Genomic DNA, 20,456 nt, shown 5'->3' with positions numbered 1-20,456 from the left:
TTCTTTAACGGAATGTCAGCCTTAAAATTCTTAGGAGGCTGTGACCCCTGACGACATTCAATAATTGTATTCAGTATCTCTTCCCTTACTAAAATCTGAGGAACACCCCTATGCCCTTCGGTAATTATCAGCCACAGTTCCTCCTGAACATCAGAAATGGATGTCTGGAAGGACTCCATGAATGTGCGCGAAGCCGGATCCATGCCAGTCTCCAAAGTGGTCTCAGCAGAGGAATCCAACAAGGAAATCAGTCTGGAGTAAGCATCCTGCCTATTGTTTTAAGGCTAAAGTTAATGACCAGAATTTACATGTGGAATGTCCTTTACTGCTCTAAGTGTAAAAGAATGTAATGTTTTATCAGAACTGCAGTTTCAATTTCAGAGGAATCCAACAAGGAAATCAGATGTTTTTCCAGGCTTTCACTAGCCTTAAGAGAGGCATTAATCAGAGATGGCACAGCCAAATAATCTGACTTAGCTTTCTTGGTCTTTTTTGCAGACAGCAGACCCTCGGGCTGGGAAGATCCTCCCATACTGTCTCTAGCCAACAGCTTAAATCATTGGTTTTCTACATAAATAAGGAAGAAAGTCAACTATGCAACATCTTACTGATGAAAGCCAGGCAAATGGCACAAGACATACAGTACTGGGAAGCACCTAAGCAAAATAAACACTGCTTGTGATGATGACATGAAACCAACAATCAGAATAAGTCTAAACAGAGATAAAACCAAAATATCTCAACAGGGCACTTATCTGAAAGGGGCTTGCTTACCAGCAGATGAACGAGCATTCAGACTTATATCTGAGGATGGTGTTCGGACTGGCAGCAAAGTAGCTCTGAGGATGGTATGTCCGCATATCACCTTTATGCCCTACACCGTGCAAGGGGAGCATACATGTGATATATGGCATTCCCATTATAACCTAAAGGCTTTGGTACACTGGCTGGATGTCAGGCTGCCCTAGGCAGGGGATCCCTATTGTAAAGAGTACTGCAACAGTGATACGGAAGGACACTGGTGGTTGTCGAGAGCTTGGGACTGAAGTGCCTGTAGTGCTCCCTTAAAAAAAATAAATAAATTAAAAAAAATATATATATATATATATATATATATATATATATATATATTTTTTTTTTCCACACACACACACTCTCTCTCTCTCTCTCTCTCTCTGAATGGCCATTTTCAGGGAAAATGGCGGAATGCCAATTCAGCTACTGCATGTCTTTGAGGGGCTGAGGAAACCAGAGCACTTGGACACACACACACACATACAGGTAAGGCATGCAAACTGCAAAACAGAAAAAGCTAAAGCCAAGAACTCAGCCAGAGAGAAGCACTGTGAAATGGCAATGCTACTCACTGCACCACTGTGCAATGAGCACTTGGTTATTCTTGGTCTGGAAGAGGATGTACATAAAAGCATCTATTATGTGAAAGTATATGTTTATGATGGTAAATGAAAGAAATTAAGGGCAACTTGTGACTCTTGCAATCATCCCCCACAGCAGACACACATGCAAGCATAATGGAGGTGCCAATTAAGTTTGTGATAGAAATTGAAAGAAATGCTAATTATGTCTGTGATAGAAAGTTAAAGAAATTATAGCCAGCTTGTTATTCTTACAGTACAGCCCCCCCCCACACCCACACACAAGCATAAGCCATAGAGATAGTAGTTTTCAGCAAATGTATAACACTAGTACTGCCACACAAGATCAGTGACTGCAGTTTAGCAGTCATCAGGAGTAATGTACACCTGACACTGTCCCTGATTTCACAAAATGTTCCTGATTTTGTCTTTTTATTTTTGCCCTGCCCCTCATAAAAATTTTGATTCGCTGGTAACTCATTCAGTATTACAGTCCCTCATTAATACCAGGCAATAGACTTTCATTCTTCTTATTGTCCAATAAATGCTGATGCAAAACAAGTAATTTTATTAACTTTAAGTGAATTAGAGTAATATTTAAAGTGTTCCTAATTTTGATCCCTTATTCAGCCATTAGTTTTGGTTTGCCCAGAACTTTTGAGCAAAGAAGTTGAGTGTTATAGCATCTGGTGTCCTGCCAGTATCTATAAACCTCTCTTAGAAAGGTAGAAAGGAAACCATCCCTGAAGACTGGGAGTATCTGCTTTTCCCATAATGGAAGTAGAGGGGGTTGGCATAATGGTTAAGGTCTTAAGGTCACAAGTACAAGGCACAAAGTTTGATTCTGGCTTCTAATTCTTGGCAAGTCTTGTACAGTCTGCAGATTGGTAGCCCAGTATTTATCTATGAACTAAACCCAGATTTTTTTTTTTTAATTTTGGCCAGCTAACTAAACAAAATCAAAATCATGTTTTTTATGGACATATCCATACTTAAAATGGAGACTTTCGAACAGGATGAGCTTTTCAGTATCTGCCATCCGTACTGCATGATGTCACCGAGCTTCTTGATGGTATTCCTAGCTGTAGGCATAGTATGAACCCGTGAACTAAGTACATTTACTAGAGCAGAACATTTTAGGTTTCTTACTTTATCTGTATATCATAAACAGACAAACACTAACAAAACAACAGAAGTGTAGTATAGCATAACTGTGTAAATAAACTTGCCATAGCAGAGAATGTTCAAATGATCACTGCCACAGTAGCCTTAGCTATATGGTTTATATCCTGCCAAAGATACAACAACCAGCCAGCTTTCAGAAATTCAGGGCAGTTTCCACACACCCATACCTCGCAACCTCTTAGGAGCAAGAAATAGAGACAAAAATCCCAAACAATGGGGAGGGCAACAACCTAAAAATTGGGACACTTTTTAAATATTGCTCTTGTACATTTAGAAAGCTGATAGAATAAGAGGTTTTACATTAGCATGAATTTTCTGAAGTGTATGAAGTCAGCAACTCAAATGTCGGTCATTTCCTGACTTCAACCCTCAATGATTTGCCAAGGGACTTGCCAGAAAACCACAATTTTATGAAAAACAGACCAAAAATATGTGGCAAAAATCTAGACATTCTGTGAAAATCTGTACAGTTGAGAGCTATTAGCATGAGCTGAACTTACAAAAAGACAAGTTTGGGTGCCAAGCCCTTCAGAGCTTTCATGCCAACAAAGAAAGGAAGTCTGAAACATGAACGAACAATGCTAGGAACAAAAAAGTAAATAATCAACAACACCCTGGCATAAATATCACACCAAAAAACAAGGCAGATGGAGGGAGGGAGTGACACCTGCAGCAGTGATCACTTGAACATCTACTTTTATGGAAATTCACTTACATAACTGGAGTATGTTCATCATACTGACTACTGCTGCAGTAGGCTTTGTTGTATGGGTAGTTTACCCTAGCTTTCTACATTTGAGAGGAGAAAGGGGAACATTTCAGGAGCCCCTGGAGCACAGTTCTAGGAAAACCTGATCTAAACTGACAGGAGAAATGAAGCTTAGAGTGCCTTGTAAAAGTATGTACAGAGAAAGTACAGTTTTGTACCTACCATAAATGTAGATGTTCGAGGATCCACATTGCTGCAGTCCTAACTATTGGGTAGTCCGCTGTCCAGTCGCATTAGACTGACGACAGTACGTCAGGGTACTAATGCGCATGACCGACGTCATATCCTCAGTCTTTTCTTGCCCCAGATGTCAGAAGACCCTAAAAAGACAAGGCCAAAACCAAAAACTCCAAACATACTTGCACCAAAAATATATACAATATATACAAAAGTACCAGAATAAAATCTCACCTACACAACCACCCCTAAACACAGAGGGAAGGAGGGAGGTTGACTGCAGCAATGTGGATCCTCGAACATCTACATTTATGGTAGGTACAAAACTGTACTATGTTCTTCATTCCACATTGCTGCAGTCCTAACTATTGGGTAGAATCCCAAAGCAGAGGTAAGGGAGGCTGGCAAATCATAAGGAAGCAGCAGCTGATAACATGCCTTGCAAAATAGCTGTGGCAAAACCAGCCCTAGACTTAGAGTAGAGAGGAAGGTGGTAATGCTTAGAGAAAGTATGCACTGAACTCCAAGTAGCTGCCTCCAAAATATCCTTAGTAGCCACCCCCCTTAGAAATGCTGTTGAAGTGGCAGTAGCCCTAGTGGAATGAGGCCTAATTCCAGCTGGAATCTCCTTGCCATGATGGGAATAACAAAATGCAATGCAAAACCCAATCCACCTAGAAATAGTTTGTTTTGACACAGGCTTGCCCTGCGAACTCACAGCAAAAGAAACAAACAACTGCTGAGACTGCCTAAAATCCTTAGTCCTGCTTAAATAATAACGCAATTGCCTGTGTACATCTAAAGTGTGCAAAATCTTTTCCCTTTATTTTGGGGATCTGCATAGAAAGTAGGCAAATGAATAGTTTGGTTTAAAGCCACACTAGAAATCACCTTAGGCATAAAGGAAGGATTAAATGATACCCTATCCTTATGAAAATCAAAAAGGCTCAACCGCCATAAGGGCCTGTAACTCAGAAACCCTTCTTGCAGAAGTAATGGTTAACAAAAAAGCAGTCTTCCATGACAAGTATTTCAGTTCAGCAGTAGCTCAAAAGGTTGTAGAGTAAGTTTCTCCAACACAAAATTGAGATCCCAAGCAGGAGTAGGAGCTCGGGTCTTATATTCTTTGCCCCTCTAAGAAATTGCTTGAACAAAGGATGAAAACAATGGTGGGTCACAATCATAGTGAGCTGAAATTGCTGCAGCATGAATCTTAATGGAAGAGAAAGACAAACCTTTGTCCAATAACTCAGTAAGATATTGAAGAGCCACACTCAAATTAGGCTCAGAAATCTCCAAATCCTTTGCTGCAGTCCAAAATAAAAATCTCTTCCATTTTTCTGCGCACACTTTCCTTGTACTAGGTCTTCTGGCTTCCATAATCACATTTAAAACTTGTTGAGGAAGTTGAGACCTGCTATCTTTCAAAACAGAATATGCCAGGCTGCTAGATGAAGAGAGTGAAGCTTGACATTGAGCAGATGACCGTCCCTCTGAGACAACAGGTGTGGAATCAAGGGTAAAGGCCATGGAGGCTTCCTTACCAGACTCCTCAGTAATGGGTACCAGTGCTGCCGAGGCCAATCTGGAGCTATTAAAATCATCCTTGGCTTGTCTTGTCTGACCTTTAGAAGCACCTTTGGGAGAAGAGGCAGAGGTGGAAAGCATACACATGAAGATTTTTCCAACTGAAAGAAAGAGCATCCACTTTCCAAGCATGAAACCTTTGTGCAAAACTTTGGCAGCTGGTGGTTTAGTGGAGAAGCGAACAGATCTATGTCTGGAGTTCCCCATGACACTGTCAATTTTGAAATACATGAAGATCCAGTTTCCACTGGGGATCCATGATTTGTCTGCTTAACACATCTGCTAAGGAGTTCTGTGGCAGAAACCTTGCCTGAAGAGTTAGTTGCAAGCTGAGCGCAGTCTCCCATAAAATCATTGCTTGCCTGCACAATGGGTAAGAATGTGTTCCCCTTGTTTGTTGATGTACCACATGACAGTTGTGTTGTCTGTTAGAATCAACACCTGCCCTGGAAGAAGTAACTTGAAAGCCATTAATGCAAACTGGACTGCTAACATCTCTTTCATGTTGATATGTAGATGCTGTAGTCTGGCAGGCCACTTGTCTTGTATCCACTTTCCATTTAGATGTGCTCCCCAAGCAATGTCTGAGGCATCTGTCGTTAGAATCTGACTTGTCTCTGGGGTCACAGAGAGTCCCTTGTTTAGGTGACATTCCTGAGCCCACCACAAAAATTCCTTTTGAATGCAAGGTATTATTTGAATGACAGTGTCCAAATCCTGGCAGTGCTGTGTCCATAGATTTTGAGATACCATTGTAGCTTCCTCATATGCAGTTTGGCATTGGGAAGCACCAGAATACAAGATGCCATGAACCCTAAGGCTTGAAGGACTGTCCTTGCAGTCAGCCCGGACTGAAGAGATAGTTGATGGAAGTAACTGGAAAGATTCTTTTGTTTGTCCGGGGTTAAAAAGGCCATCTGGCTGCTGTATTCAGTCTCACACCCAGAAAGCACATGTCTTGAGAGGGTACTAGACTGGACTTTATTTCGCTCACAGAATACCCTAGGCATCTTAGCACTGCTATGACATATTCCAAATGCTGTAGAAGGTCTTCCTTTCTTGAGCCAGAACCAGGCAGTCATCCAAGTAAGGATAGATTTGAATTCCTTTTAGCCTGCAGTAAGCTGTCACTGGACCCAGAACCTTTGTGAATACCCTGGGCAGTAGATAAGCCAAAGGGCAATGCAGAGAACTGATAATGAGAATTTCCAGCTCAGATACTTCCTGCAACTTAGTCTTATAGGCACATGAAGGTAAGCTTCCTTGAGATCTAAAGTTACCATCCAGTGATCTTTGCCCAGCAGAGGTAAAAGCTGTTGTAACGTCAACATTTTGAACTTGGGAATGTCCAGATAAGTGTTGAGGATAGATAAATCCAAAATTGGTCTCCACGTGTTCTTGGTACTAGGAACAGACGAGAATAAAATCCTAGGCCCCTTTCTGGCACAGGAACTGACTGAATGGCCCCTATTTGGAGCAACAGAGAAATTTGCTTGTGAGCCTCTGTTCTTTGTAGAGGAGGAATGTCTGGCATGCCTTTGAAAGGAGGCAAGGTATGGAAATAAAACCTGTAACCGTGGTGAATGATATCCAGAACCCATCTGTCTTGGGTAATTAAATCCCAATTTTCTTTGAAAAGAGACAGCCTTCCTCCCAGAGGTGCTGCCAGGCGGAATGTACTGGCAGCTGAAAAGGCAGGTCATTGGGTCTGCTTACGAAAGGACTGACCCCTGCCCTCACCAGAAGTCTGAGCAGGTGAACTCCTGTCCTAGGCCTAAAAGAACCTTGAGCTCTGCCCCTACCACGTCTAGACCTACCCCTAGACTGGGAATCATAAGCAGGATAAGTCCACCCCTTAGTAGGCCAATTTCTACTAAACTTGAGGCTGCACCTGCAAAAATCCTTAACAGTTTGCATAGACTTAGCCTTGTCCTCCATTTTCTTTAAAACGGCTTCCACAGGCGAACCAAACAACACATCAGACTGTAAAGGAGCATCCAAAATCCTTGTCTTAACATGCTCAGCTAAGTTCTGATCTCTCAACCAGGCGAAGAACAGAACCAGTGGCAGCCACCCTCGAGGAGGCCTGCACAGCATCAAAACCACACTGCAAGGAATGCTTTCCCACTTGTTCAGAAACATGAACTAAATCCTGCAACTCTTTACACTCAATACCTTCAGCCAGAGCATCCACCTTAGACTTCAATTGTGAAAGGAGATAATTCTGATATTTTAACATATGAAACTGACAATTCAACGCCTCATGGCTAAAGTGGAAGAAGTGTACACTTTCTTTCCCCATCTATCCAAAGCCCTTGCCTCTTTATCAGGAGGAACTGGATTTTTAACAACAGAGGCCTTCACACCTTTAGGCCCCTGAGAGACAGTTTGGTCTGCCCTAGGACTCTTAAACAGATACTTATGAGCTTCAGGCACCCCATAGTACCTATCCGGTTTAACTGGGGCAGGAGGCAGAGAATCAGGATTCAGGGAAGCCTCTGCAAAACATCTTCCACCACATTCAGAACAGGAGGTATAGCTAAAGGCCTATGCTGGGGTAAAACAAGAATTCCCTAAGCTCTTTCTGGAATCAGAGAAATCTTGACCTTCCCATTTAAAATTCTCCTCATGGAATGCAGAGTCTCTGAAAATGAAAAATCCTCAGGAGGAGAAGCTGAAGGAGTAGAATCATCCACATCAGAATCAGAATAAGGAGGATACTCCTGCAAGTCTTCAGAAGACTCAGAAGCCTCCGAACATTGCTCAAAACTCTCAAACTCAGGTTCCACCCTAGGCCTCTTATCAGGAGGCATAGAACCTCTAATCATTGTAATCAAATCCTCTGCCATTTTTAGCATATGCTTTAGGCAAAGACCCTGAAACACTCGGAGACACCCCACTGAAGCTAAAGTAGGCCTGCCTCTAAAGAAGCCTTGGCAACAGAAGGCGAGGCCCTAACCACCTTAGGAAGAGAGGAAGAACAGACACCTGAGAAGCCCCTTCAGCCTGGCCTACTTCCTGAGAGGACACATCCTGTAACAGTAAAGTTTCTCCCTGAGACTCCAAAGAAACTCCTGGCAGAACCTCCCCACTGAGTTTTCTAAAGAACCGACGTCCGACTGTCGGTTCTTCCACCTAGGCTTCGCTGCTTTGTCCTTGCGCTTTTTTGAAGCGGCGCCGGAGCATCCGGCGGCATTTTATAATTACAACGCTTCCCAAACACTAACCTGGCACAGTCTAACCTTCTCTTAATAGTGCGTTTGTTAAATCTAGCACAAGAGCGGCATCCAACAACGCCGTGCTCAGGCCCTAAACAAGGTATACACAAAGTATGGTAATCCCTATGAGGTATCGGTTTCCCACAAGAAATACAGTTATTCACTTTTTCTGACATCCGTTAAATACTGAGGCAAGAAAAACAAAATATTTTAGCCAACTTTGATTCGGTCTGAAACTCTGACTTCAGAAACTTTCAGAACGCCAACCTGCACTCGCAAAACTGCTTCTGCATCGGTCCATGCGGCAAAAAAGACTGAGGATATGACGCCGTGGCCGACTGGACAGCGGACTACCCAATAGTTAGGACTGCAGCAATGTGGAATGAAGAACATCTAAGCAGCAGCTTGTAGAATCCAACCCTTTCCAAACAGCCATAAATGAAGCCAAGACCATGGTAGAGTGGGGCCTTGGCCCTGCCTGGAATAGATTTTTTTTGAAGTATCACAAAAGGTAATAGGCCTTTTTTGACAGTTGTTGTTCCTTCTAACCTTCAGAAGAAAACTGATCCAAAAATCTGAAAGATTTAGTTGTTAAGATAGCTCCAGAGATGTCTGTGGACATCCAGAGTATCCTTTCTCCCCTATTTTTGGGTTCAGGAAAGAAAATGGGGAGATGGATAGTTTGGCTTAAAGTAAACTCAGATACCACTTTAGACATTAAAGAAAGAATAGTTCTCAATGAAACCCTGTTCCTATGGAAAATGAAGTAGGGTGACTCACCATAAGAGCTTGCAACTCAGATACAATTCTTGCAGAGATCAGAGCAATCAGTAAAAACTATCTTCCATGATAGCTTAAATATAGACTCCCATTTTAGTTTCTGCCTCCAAGAAAACCACTGCCAGACACCATACTAACAGTACCTGCATACTAACTACTAACTCGCCTATTTGTGAGCATCTCTGTATTACTCTAGAAAAAGCCAAATGGCAACCCATAAAACAGAGATCTAACTTTCTTTTAGGATCTCAACTCTACAAACTACTCCAACTCCACATATTTACTCTCCTTGTAGCTACACGTCATGAAAAAACCTTGTCATACAACCTGAGACATAACTCACAAGCCACACCTACTCTGATTACTCCTAGAACCTAATTCACAGCACTGTACATGCTTTCTCCTCTCAGGTGCCTATTCTTTGGCAAACTCTCATCAACAAAAGAAATAAACACTTATTCCAAATTCAGGATGCAACTCAAAAAACACTTCATCCAAGCCAAATGCTCCTGCTTCAACACAAGACTTATCACCTAACATATCTCTTTTCCAAGTCTCATCTCGTCTCTTAAGATTTACTCAAGTTTGACCCACTTTAGAAAGTAACATATACATTGCACATTGCACTGTGCTTGTTCACTAGAATGCACGCATACATTCTTAACTACTCCATTATTGTTTATATTTCTGTATTTTTTGTTTATGAAATGTTTTGTATTTCACCCAGGCTAAGCCTGAAACTGGTCAATATTGATCAGTGCACTACCCCTGTAAACAAATTAAATAAATACAATTAAGAACCCAAGGAGGGGCCACCAGTTTCTTGGACGCCTCTCGTGCAAAACTCCTTTCAAAAATGCTTTGACAGGAGACTGCATTGAAAGAGGAGGATCCATGGACAGACATGCAGAAACGGCCGATAAATGAACATTGACAGAACAGTAAGAAAGGCCATAACACAAACTCATAAAAATATTGTAAAACCAGAGAACAGCTAGCCCTGAATGGGTGCTGGTTATGTTGTTGGCACCAACTAAAAATCTTCCATTTGCTAATATATGATTTTTTAGTAGCAGGCTTTCTTGTCTCCATTAATAAATGCTGAACATCCTCAGTAAACAGGTGCCTAAATGGTATTAAGACCCTTTCATACAGGTAAGTCAATTGAAGTTGATTGGTGTTGGGGGGGGGGGTGTCAAATACCCCCTGTTTTTGTGCAAGTAGACCCAGTCTGTAAGGAAGTTGGTGGTATCTGCCCCTGGATATTTCCAAAATAAAGGAGAACCACGGTTGCCTGGGCCACAATAATCTTGGGAGATTCTTTCTGAATCCTCAGAAGTACCCTGGATATTAGTGGAAAGGGTGGAAGGTACACAGGAATATTCCTGTCCAAGTAAAAAAAACATTTGTTTTCCAGGCCTTCTTGCATGAAGTGCTGGAGCCAAATCTTGCCAGCTGACTGTTCAGATAGGAGGCAACAAGTTCTAACTTGAGGAACTCTCCAAAGATGGAGCAAATCTTGGAAGACTTCCTGAACTAGTTTCTATTTGTAAGAGCCTGCTCTTGTCCTGCTTAGCTTGTCTGTCATACAGTTTTGCTTTGACTGAATGTAGGGTTCCTGCAGAGTGAGATTGTGCTGTGAAAGTATATCCCAAGCTAACAAGGCTGGTCTGCATACGGAGTATGTCTTGGATCCCCCTTGCTTGTTGATGCACCACATGACTGTGATATTGCCCAGAACAACTTGAAGAGGTCCCATGGGACCAAAGATTGCTCAGAGTGCCAAGTGCCTAGATCAGGGCAAGGACTTTTTTATATTTATGTGCTTGCATCTACCCTTGGTTACCACATACCTTTAATTTTTATCGTTTCTAAAATTGCTTCCAAAGCAAAGACAGAGGCATCTTTGGTGACTGTTTAGAACTGGGAGGCAGAAGGGGAGAAATGGATTTAGGATATATTTTGTCTCCACCAAGTGATTTTTCTTCTGACAAACCCCAGCAGTGTGATCTGAAAAGAGAAAATGTACTGGTGCTGGGACCAGAAAGACTTCAGATACTACTGTATCTTTTTCATGTCAAATCTTCCCAGGGGTATCATGGGAATCATAGAAGCCATGACTCCTACAATCCTGAAGTATTCCCTCGCAGCAACCAAAGTCTGAGTGGAAAATCCTAGAAATAGATCAAGATACAGATCTATTTTTTCTGCAGAAAAGCTCTTTTAAACATGGCGTCTAGTTCATATCATGGAAACACAATCCTGTGAGGAGTTGTTACTTTTGAGCATTCTCTTGGAATCCCATCTTGAGTACAAGATCTCTCACCCGAGAGACAGACTGATTCCTAACACTTAAAAAAAAGTGTGCAAAGTTAAGTAAGTAGTCTAAATATGGAGAAACGTAGCCTGCAATGAACTATAAACAAAAGTTAAGTTCTCACCAAAATGATACATCTGTGTTGCCTATTTTCAACCTTCCTCAATTGATGGGACTTGGATCTATCTCTGGCCACTTCAGTAGACTCTGGCTCTTGTGTCTCGAGCTCTTTCCCTTACCCATAATCCTCTCCTAAGCCTGGATTACTTCAGATCAAGTTTGCCCCTAGTCAGCCTACCATATTGTAAGAAAACAAGGTGCCTAGTAAAACACATGGTATAAATTAAACCACATTCAAGTTAGAAAAGACAGACAGAATGAAGAGGAAGACTAGAGCTCATTCAGCAAGGCAGGCAGGAGTTGCTCCTCTGGGCAGACTATGAGCCTAAATGGAACATCTTCCAAAGCAGGAAGGGGATGGAGAGAGGAGGTTGAGTAGGGATGAAGAGAGACAACAAAAATGCAAGGTTACGGTGAGCACATATCTTTTGTATTTGATGTCGTCTTTTTCATTGTTCTTCAACTGTTGGGACAGAGTTAGAGAAAACCTTGGGTGGTCCTCAAGGAAGAATATTCTGGAGTAGAGCAGAGCCAAATTATGCTTTATCCCTAGATACAATGTCCAATTTGCAATGAGTAATAAAAGAATAGGCACTGGACCAAGTGGCAGTTGTACAGGTGCCATCTATGGAAGCCCAGGAACAGAAAGCAGACAATGGGGTCACAGAGGTGGTGGAATGAGCATCAGGAAGTTTAGGTAAAGTCAACTCTTTATCCTTTTAAACAAATGAAATGTAGTCAGTTAGCCACCCTGATGGAGCTACTTTTGATACCACCTCACCCAATTTAGCCTTGGAAAAAGATATAGTCTGACTTCCTGAAATCTTTAGTTCTATGGAGATGGAATCTAAGCTGTCTGTCAATGTCCAACAAGTGCAACATGTATTCTCCGAGAGGTAGCTTGATGGACTGGTTGATAGCGGTCTCCAATGGCACCTTAGGTAGCAAAGAAGGGTTAGTCCAAAGGGACACCCTATCCTTATAAAACAAAACAAATACGGCAGCTAGAAGAGAGTGTCTGGAGTTCTGATCTCATCTAGCCGATGTAACTGCAACCAGAAAAATGTTTTTCCAAGACAACAAACATAAGTCCACTTTGGCAGAGAGCGCAAAGGGAGACTGCGTCAAAGCTTGGTAGGATCCTTAATAGGTGGTCAAAGTAAAAAGGTACCTTTGAGAAAGGCCTTGTATAATCTCAGTGATGTCAAGGATGAATGTTTTTTGCCTATGTGAAAATTAGAAATGGCAGCAAGTGGGACCTTAATTGCAGAATAACTAGCTTCAATACTGAAAACTAGAGCCAAGGAAATCAAGGAAAGCTGGAATAGTTGCTGAAACCAGATCCAATTGTTTCTGGAGAGCTCAGACTGAAAATATTCTCCATTTGCTCTTATAAACCTTCCTAGTAGAATCCTTATGGGAGGATGTAAGGAAATGATGCTCTAGGGAAGAAAGCCTGGATGGTCTAACCAACACTGAAAGTGAAGAATTCATGGTCATCTTGAGGGCCCAAAGATCCGGGTGAGGCATCCTGAACAGGTGAGACAGAAGGTCCTGAGAAGGATTCAACAGCCAGGGAGGTTGTACCAGATGAGGCCACAGGAAGGGAAATCACACTTGCCAAGGCCAGAATGCAGTAATGAGGATTACTTTGTTCTTCCATCTGAGATGCTTTCAAAAGGAATTTTGGAATGAGAAAGGTGGGGAGAAAGGTGTACAGGAGACCACAGAGCCAATCGTGAATCAGAGTGTCTCTCAGGGGAATCAGAATAAACTACCTGCTGCACTGTATTGTGGGGTGATGTGAAGAAGTTGCAGCATGTTTGACCCCATTGTCAAAAATCTTTTCTGCTGCTAACAGTTTGAGAGACCACTTAAGAGAGAGTAAGTTTGTCTGCTAGCATGTTGAACTTCCCTGGAATATGCACTGCCAAAAGAAAAGACTGCTCATTGACACAACTACAATGCTTCTCAGCATAAGGAATGGGATCTGGCTCCCCCCAGTTTGCTGATGTACCAGACCACTGACATGTCAGTCTGAACAGCAACCATACCTGATGGGAGAACATACTGAAATGCTTGTAATGCTAATAGGACAACTCTCATTTCCAGAACACTGATGTGAAGACTGACCTCCAACTGAGACTAAGTGCCTTGGACAGTCTTTCCAACTAATGCCCTCTCACCCGAGGTGGGAGGTGTCCATATTTACTGTGGCCTTGGGTACAAGGAAGGATAAAAAGGGTCCTGAGAAATGACTTCTGTGTGGATCCACCAGACTGTGTTCTCTGCAAACCTTTGCAATCTGAATACGTCCAGGTCAGTGGATGTCATCCTATTCACCATTGTACATTGCTGTACCCTCATGTGAAACCTTGTTGAAGTACCAGAATTACAGAAGCTGTCTTAGATCTGACAAACTTTAAGACTAACCTGGCTGGAGGGGAAGAGAGAGAGAGAGAATGTGTGATACTTGGCTCTGCAAAGTGTTTAACCTTGCCCATAGTAAGCTTGCAATCTGTGTCACCATATCCAGACAAGCACCAATGAATTCCAGGAATTGAGTGGGGGGAGTTGAGAATTGGAGCAGTTCACTGTGATTCCCAGATGAAGACATAGTTGAAGCAAGTAGTCCCTGGTTTGAATCAAGAGAGGCTTGGTGGGAACAGAGAGGAGCCAATTGTCAAGATATGGAAACACTGAGGATCCAAGCAGTCTCAAGTCAGCTGTAGCTATTTTCATGCACTTGGTTAACACCCTGGAGGCTGTGATGAAATCAAAGGGCAGGGAACTGAACTGGTGGTGACTGGGTCCCAGCCACAAGCATAGATTTCTCCTCAAATGCCTGTCTATTTTGATGCGATAGTACGCATCCCAAAAATCTATTAAGCACATCCAATCATTCTTGCGGAACAGTGGCAGAATTGACTGAACAGTGATCATCCAGAACTTAAAGTGTTTGATAAATTGATTAAAATTACTGAGGTCCAAAATTGTTCTTAGGTGCCTGTTTTTCTTTGGCCCCAAAAAGAATATCAACTAAGATCCAAAACCTTACTAGTCTGAGTAGACCACTTGGATGACTATGTTGCCAGCAGCTTTTTTTTTTATTTCTAAGGCCACCACTTTCCTCTGTCTGGGTGGAACATCAGAAGTCCTTTGGGCTAAATGGGAGGATGAAGGGAAAGTGGAATTTAATTACCTCTGGATATTATACTCTGCACCCAAGTGTCTGATGATGGTCATCCAGGTTTCGGGGTGCAGGGATAAGCACACCCTGATTGCTTCCAGATTGCAAGCAGTCAGGCAACCTTTCAAGAATGCTGAAAGGGCTTCTCAGAGAATCTGAAGCCCTGGTGTTGTGGGCATCCTCTGCTGTCTGGGCAACAAGATCTCCCTTCTGCAACGGGGGGATCTGTTTCCACAGCAGTCCTGGGAAAACCTTTGTGACTTATGAAACCACAACTTTCTACCTCTCTCTCTGGTTCCATGAAAAAGTCCTCTGAGGGGTATTAAAATATATCTATGGCAAATAATGTCTTCCCATCCTGTTCACTCCCGGTGAGAGTTTACTTCAATTAGGGCCAAACAAAGTGGATCCATTAAAAGCAGCATTGCTGAATGATGTCTTGAAGCACTATGCAAAATTACAAAGGTGCATCCGGGTATGTCTTCTGATAGTAATTCCTGAACCAGATGAGAAATCCGCCTAATGGAGGTGTTCGGTATGGACTGAAGGGTGGCCAGATATGAAGAAACAGTCATCTTCTGCAGGCATAGACCGTAATTCGACACTGGAAAACCCCAACACCACATATGTGCTCTGCCCCATCTATAACAAAATTACAGGAAATCACTCAAAAATGTTTCACTGCCACTGAAATATGGCCAAAAAAATTCTAACTTGCTTAATGCTAAAAAAACAAGCTTGTTATTTACTCCAAAAATAACCACCTTATCCAGAAAAGCACATTTCATATTACCTCAAGTTATAACAAAAACAGAAACCATAAGCAAAACTAAACTACTCAGATTCATAATAGATAACAACCTCAGATCTGATCACCACATACCTCATTCCTTCAAGAAAACTCACCAAAAACTTGGCCCTCTCTATACGGTTAAATACTACCTGACAGATCAAGCAAGGATTACCTTACCAGCAACATATCTCCTTCCTTCACTATTATATGCTTCCCCTAGTCTTACAAATATCAACACTACATATAAATCTAAACTAACCTGCTGCTACTACAAAATAGTTAAATTTACCAGTTGACATACTCACAATTAATCATTCCCCATAAACTACTGTACTCTCCAGACAAATGCCCATCATTACAAAATAATTAGCTGTTTGAGGATTTCACGAAAAGAAACATCCTCAAGGGGTGATCAAAAGGACCCCTCCCCTTCAAAGTCTATGTCTTTCATCAAAGACTTCTGCGGGGAATCCAAGGGCCTCTTTTTGCACATATGCTTCAGAGGGGGCTATCTGGTGATATATTCTGGGGAGGACTCAGAAGTGTTAGCAGAATCCAGGATGAGGACTCTAAGTTAGACCAGGCCTGCTGTCTCAATGGAACAGGATAACAGCTGTGGAAAGGCTTTATCCAGCTGCGGGGGAGGGGGCTGTCTTGTCCATTGAGTGGGAAAAGGCTCGCTCCACAACCTCAAAGGCAGAGGTCATGGGGTAACCAAAAAAACAACCTGGTAGGAGCAGAAGCCACCTGCCCAGGATGGCTCAATGTGTTCCCAAGATCCTGACTTGAAACAGAGTTCAGTGTAGAGCTGTCCAGCGCTGAGTCTCCAAGGGGAGAGATGGCTCTGAAAATCAAAAACTCTGGATATGTCACTCTGACATACTTCTGGTTCTGACAGTGTCAGAGCTGTTTGTATCAGAGAAAGTGTAGGTGTAGAGAAAGCCCAGGCCTTAGGATTTGACACAAACTTGGAATTCTGAGACTCCAAAGCCAGGGGATGGATCGCAGTAGGAGTCAAAAGTTGGGACTGGACTGGTGGTAGGGCTTAGGGATCCGATAGGAGAAGGAGACAGAATAACTTCCAGCTGAATCTAGGTTCTGAGAAACTTTCTGATCATCCAGTCTATGTCAGCTTCTGTCAAGCTCCTAGCTGGCTTGAGGGATGAAGAGGTTAAAGGTGGTCTGGAAGCCCATTGAAGCATCTCTTGTAAAAAAAAAAAAAGATTGAAGTCTCAAAAAATAGGCTCCAGAGAGAATCAAGGTGACCTGTGGAGTGAAGACTGATCTGGATCAAGTCAGATCTGAGGGAGCAGGTGGGGCCAAGAATCTCAGTTCATCTCAAGCTAGCTCTGAGGAAAACAGTCATATCACAGGACTTTACACTTATCTCTGGTGGTGCTGAGCCCAAAGTAGGGGAGCAATAGGAGGAACCCTTCCTCGAATCCTAAACCATGCCTGCTAAATACCCCTTGGGTTTCTACAAAGATTTCGTTGAGGGGGGCCTCCAGAGGAAGAAGATGATGGAAGCAGAAGCAGGCCTTTCAATATAAGCTTTTTTCTGTGCTCTACCAGCACTTCATGATTAAACTCTGCACAAATGTCTCATTTGGTGGTAAGGTGCCCTGCTCCGAAGAAATACACGCACTCAGAGTAGGCATCTGAATTGGGAATTTTGTGTCCACAAGATTTGCCTTTTTTTTTTTTTTTAATCAGTTGGTTTGTGAAACATCTTGAACCAAGTGACAACAGCAGCAGCAATTACATCAGAAAAGAAGCCAAGAAAGGAAGGACCACTACTAATGGTAAAACAGAAATACCAGCAATGGTACAAACCATAATATCAAAACTGAGGTAGCAGAAATAATAAATGAAACAATAGGAAGGGCATGAAGCCAGATTAGACCTATATTAAAAAAAATCAACTCCAGCTGAAATATATTTCTAGACAATACAGGGGAGCAGACAAGGAACTAGACAAATAGTTGCCCGATAAGAGGGAAAAAGAGAAAAAATGATTTATCTAACTCCAAAACCCACTTGAGCTACAGGTGACTACGACTAAATGCTGAAATGGTAAATGAGATTTGATGTAATCTGGGCCTAGGAGAGGATTATGGGTAAGGGAAACAGCTCAGCCTATGCAGTTCAATTATACTGATGTGGCTGTAACTGGATCCGAGGTTGGATCTGAGATCCATGAATTAAGGAATGGATGAAAAAGACATCGGATCTGGGGTTAGACACTTTGAAAACACTCTCGGTGTAGTGGATAGTCCAACAGGTAAGGCAGAAAACTGATAATGTGACACACACACACACACAAAACCTTAAGAAACACGAAGTCTGGATGACTAGGAATGCGATGATATGCATCTTTTAAATCTAGCGTTACCAGGAAACTTGAATGAAGAGGTGCCAGGCCGTGATGTGACATCATTTTGAATTTGGGCACTATCACAAACAGTTTAGAAAAGAAAGATTCAAAATTGGTCTCCAAGCATCTTCTTTCTTTGGCACTAAAAGCATCCTTGACTAAAACATCATTCCCACCTAGCAAGGGGGAACTGGTTCTATCACCCACAGGGAAAGCATGTGAAGAAGGATGGGTTGAAACAAGACAGTCTGGTCGGGAGGATGAGGAATTAACCCCTGGAAAGGAGGAATGTTTTCCCCTTGCCATCTGTAATCTTGAATTACCCTGAGAACCTATTTGTCTGATACTATCTGTTGCCAAAGAGAAAAGTGGAGATTCAGACTTTCAGGAAGAAAAAAAGGGCAGCCAGGGTGGGATGTGGGAATAAAATCTTTTAAACAGTCATACTGACTTATTGGACTGTCATTGATTTTGAAGGTTTCCAGAATTCTTCTTGGAACCCCCTTGCCATTTCTTAAATGACTGTTTACCTGCATTTTGTAGAGACTGTTTACTGTTTTCTAACCAAAATTGGATGATGAGTTAGAGTGTCCCTTGGAAAATTTAGAAAGAGAGGGCTGAAAATCTTAGCGATTTCCTGCACCAGCTTAACCTTTTCATCTCTCTAACCAAAGTAGAATTTAAAACCTCATTGTTATCATCATCTGGGAGGTTCTGAAAATGCAGCCATTCAAAAACTCCTCAAAGCAGTACCAGTGGCTATAGCCCTTGAAGTATCAACAATCATGCACAGACTCTATATATGGGTAGTGATTTGAACAAAATAATTCAATTATTTAACACACTTTATTTTCCTCACAAGAAGAAACTGCAGACAAAACTTTCCTCATACTTTCAAAACTAGTCCAGACAAACCTTAACATATGACCCTGACAATTCAAAATTCTGAAACTCAAAGGTGCAGAAACATACATTTATCCCCATACTTAATCATCCCAGCCTTATCAGAAAGAGTAGAACTGGAATTAACTGTTTAGCAGGAGAAGGATTAACTAAAGCCATAACTGCTGGATCAGGCTTGGGAGGAGTGTATAAAAACTTAAAAGACTGAGGAACTTTATACACCCTATCTGAATTTTTACGGCCAGCTAGCTGTCAGGAAAATTGCAGGCAGTAACAAACACATCCTACAAAGCTGACAGAAGTGGAGGAATGGTGCAGATTCTGGAAATTCCTTCTGTAACAGCTCATAATATATTCTTAGGTACTTTAAAAGCTCAGTGTTCTCCCACTGGAAAGCCTGACATATTCTTGAAATAGTCTCAGAGACCCCCCCCACCTCATGAGAGAGAGTCAGAAACTGAACTCTCCTCCATGTTTGAATCAAAATCTGAGAAGAAAACCCAGTTATCTGTCCCTTCATTCTCCTTATCCAGATTCACAATCTTGAATATGTTCAGGAAAGACAGTACCCCTCTTTCTTTTTCCAGAAAATACAAGGAGGATCAATAGCCTGAATTAAAAACCAAGCCAGACCCAGTAAATTATTACTGGCTAAGAAAATTTGAGGAATAGATACTAGTTTAGTTTTCTGTTTCGTTATAATACGAACAATGGGTCCAACAGTGTTACTGATGTGAACTACATTCAGACAAGACAGGGAAGCATTCCCTGTTCCCTCTCTCACGACTGACAAGATTGGCTCTCACTTGCCCACTTGAGAGGTCACTAACAGCCACAGAGGATGTGGCTAATCTTCAGTCCATACTAGCTGTAGGTGCTACATCAGGATTGGGGTAAAAGAAGAGTGGTTTGATGTACAACTAATAGCCACAGCAGAGTCATTCACCTGTGCCTGAGGTAAATTGCCAGTATACTGGGACGGCAAAGGCTATTTGCTTAAATTTTTCTTTTTGTAAATGAAAGAGGGCGTGACCATGGGACTGACAGATTGTCCACAATCAAGATGAAAATGGTGCCTCTTTCCTGAGGAAAAATAGCAGCAAATGCTGGTAAAAAAAAAAGTCCTTTTTTCACAAACTAGCACACTAAAATGTAAGTTAACACACTAAGTAAAATAAACAATTTCTCCACAAAAAAAAATTTTCAGTTACTTTAAATGACTTTTAAACTGATAGGAAAAGGAGCACTCCCATTTAAAAGTACAGTAAGGTCTCGCAGTAAGACTGTTAAAACACAACTTCAAAGCATTAAAATAACCTTTCTGAAGAGAATGCTATCAGTAATAAAATTATTAAATGGAAGGGGTTTTATTTACCCCCGAAGGAGCTTATCTGCTCAACAAAGAACAGCACAATCTGACTGTCGATCTTTGAAAGCCTTGGAGGAGCTTACTCTTTCGGAGGTAGTAAAGCTCTGAAAGGCTTGGAGCCCAAATCCCTCAGTCAGCTCAGCTCTAGCTACCCGACCCTTTTGCATGACTGGAAGGTGCCCCGAAGCTTTGGCAGCTGGCCAGTTATTATATTCTTGGCAGGATATAACCTACAAAGCTAAGGTTAACTACAGCGGTGATCAATATGAAAAACATAAAACAATACTCAGTTCTTTGT

The 20,456-nt window shown here is 42.0% G+C and overlaps 1 protein-coding gene across 1 annotated transcript in view; it reads right to left on the bottom strand.

The window, feature by feature from the left end:
- The window catches only part of PLD1 (phospholipase D1), a 1,505,857-nt gene that overhangs the window by 795,593 nt on the left and 689,808 nt on the right, over window positions 1–20,456 (bottom strand). The window lies entirely within an intron of this gene.

The sequence above is a fragment of the Protopterus annectens genome, chromosome 4.part1 (assembly GCF_019279795.1).
Source record: "Protopterus annectens isolate FY-2018-M chromosome 4.part1, PAN1.0, whole genome shotgun sequence".
Taxonomy (NCBI): domain Eukaryota; kingdom Metazoa; phylum Chordata; order Ceratodontiformes; family Protopteridae; genus Protopterus; species Protopterus annectens.
Note: the sequence above shows the minus strand (reverse complement) of the source record. Positions and strands in the feature narration are given on the sequence as shown.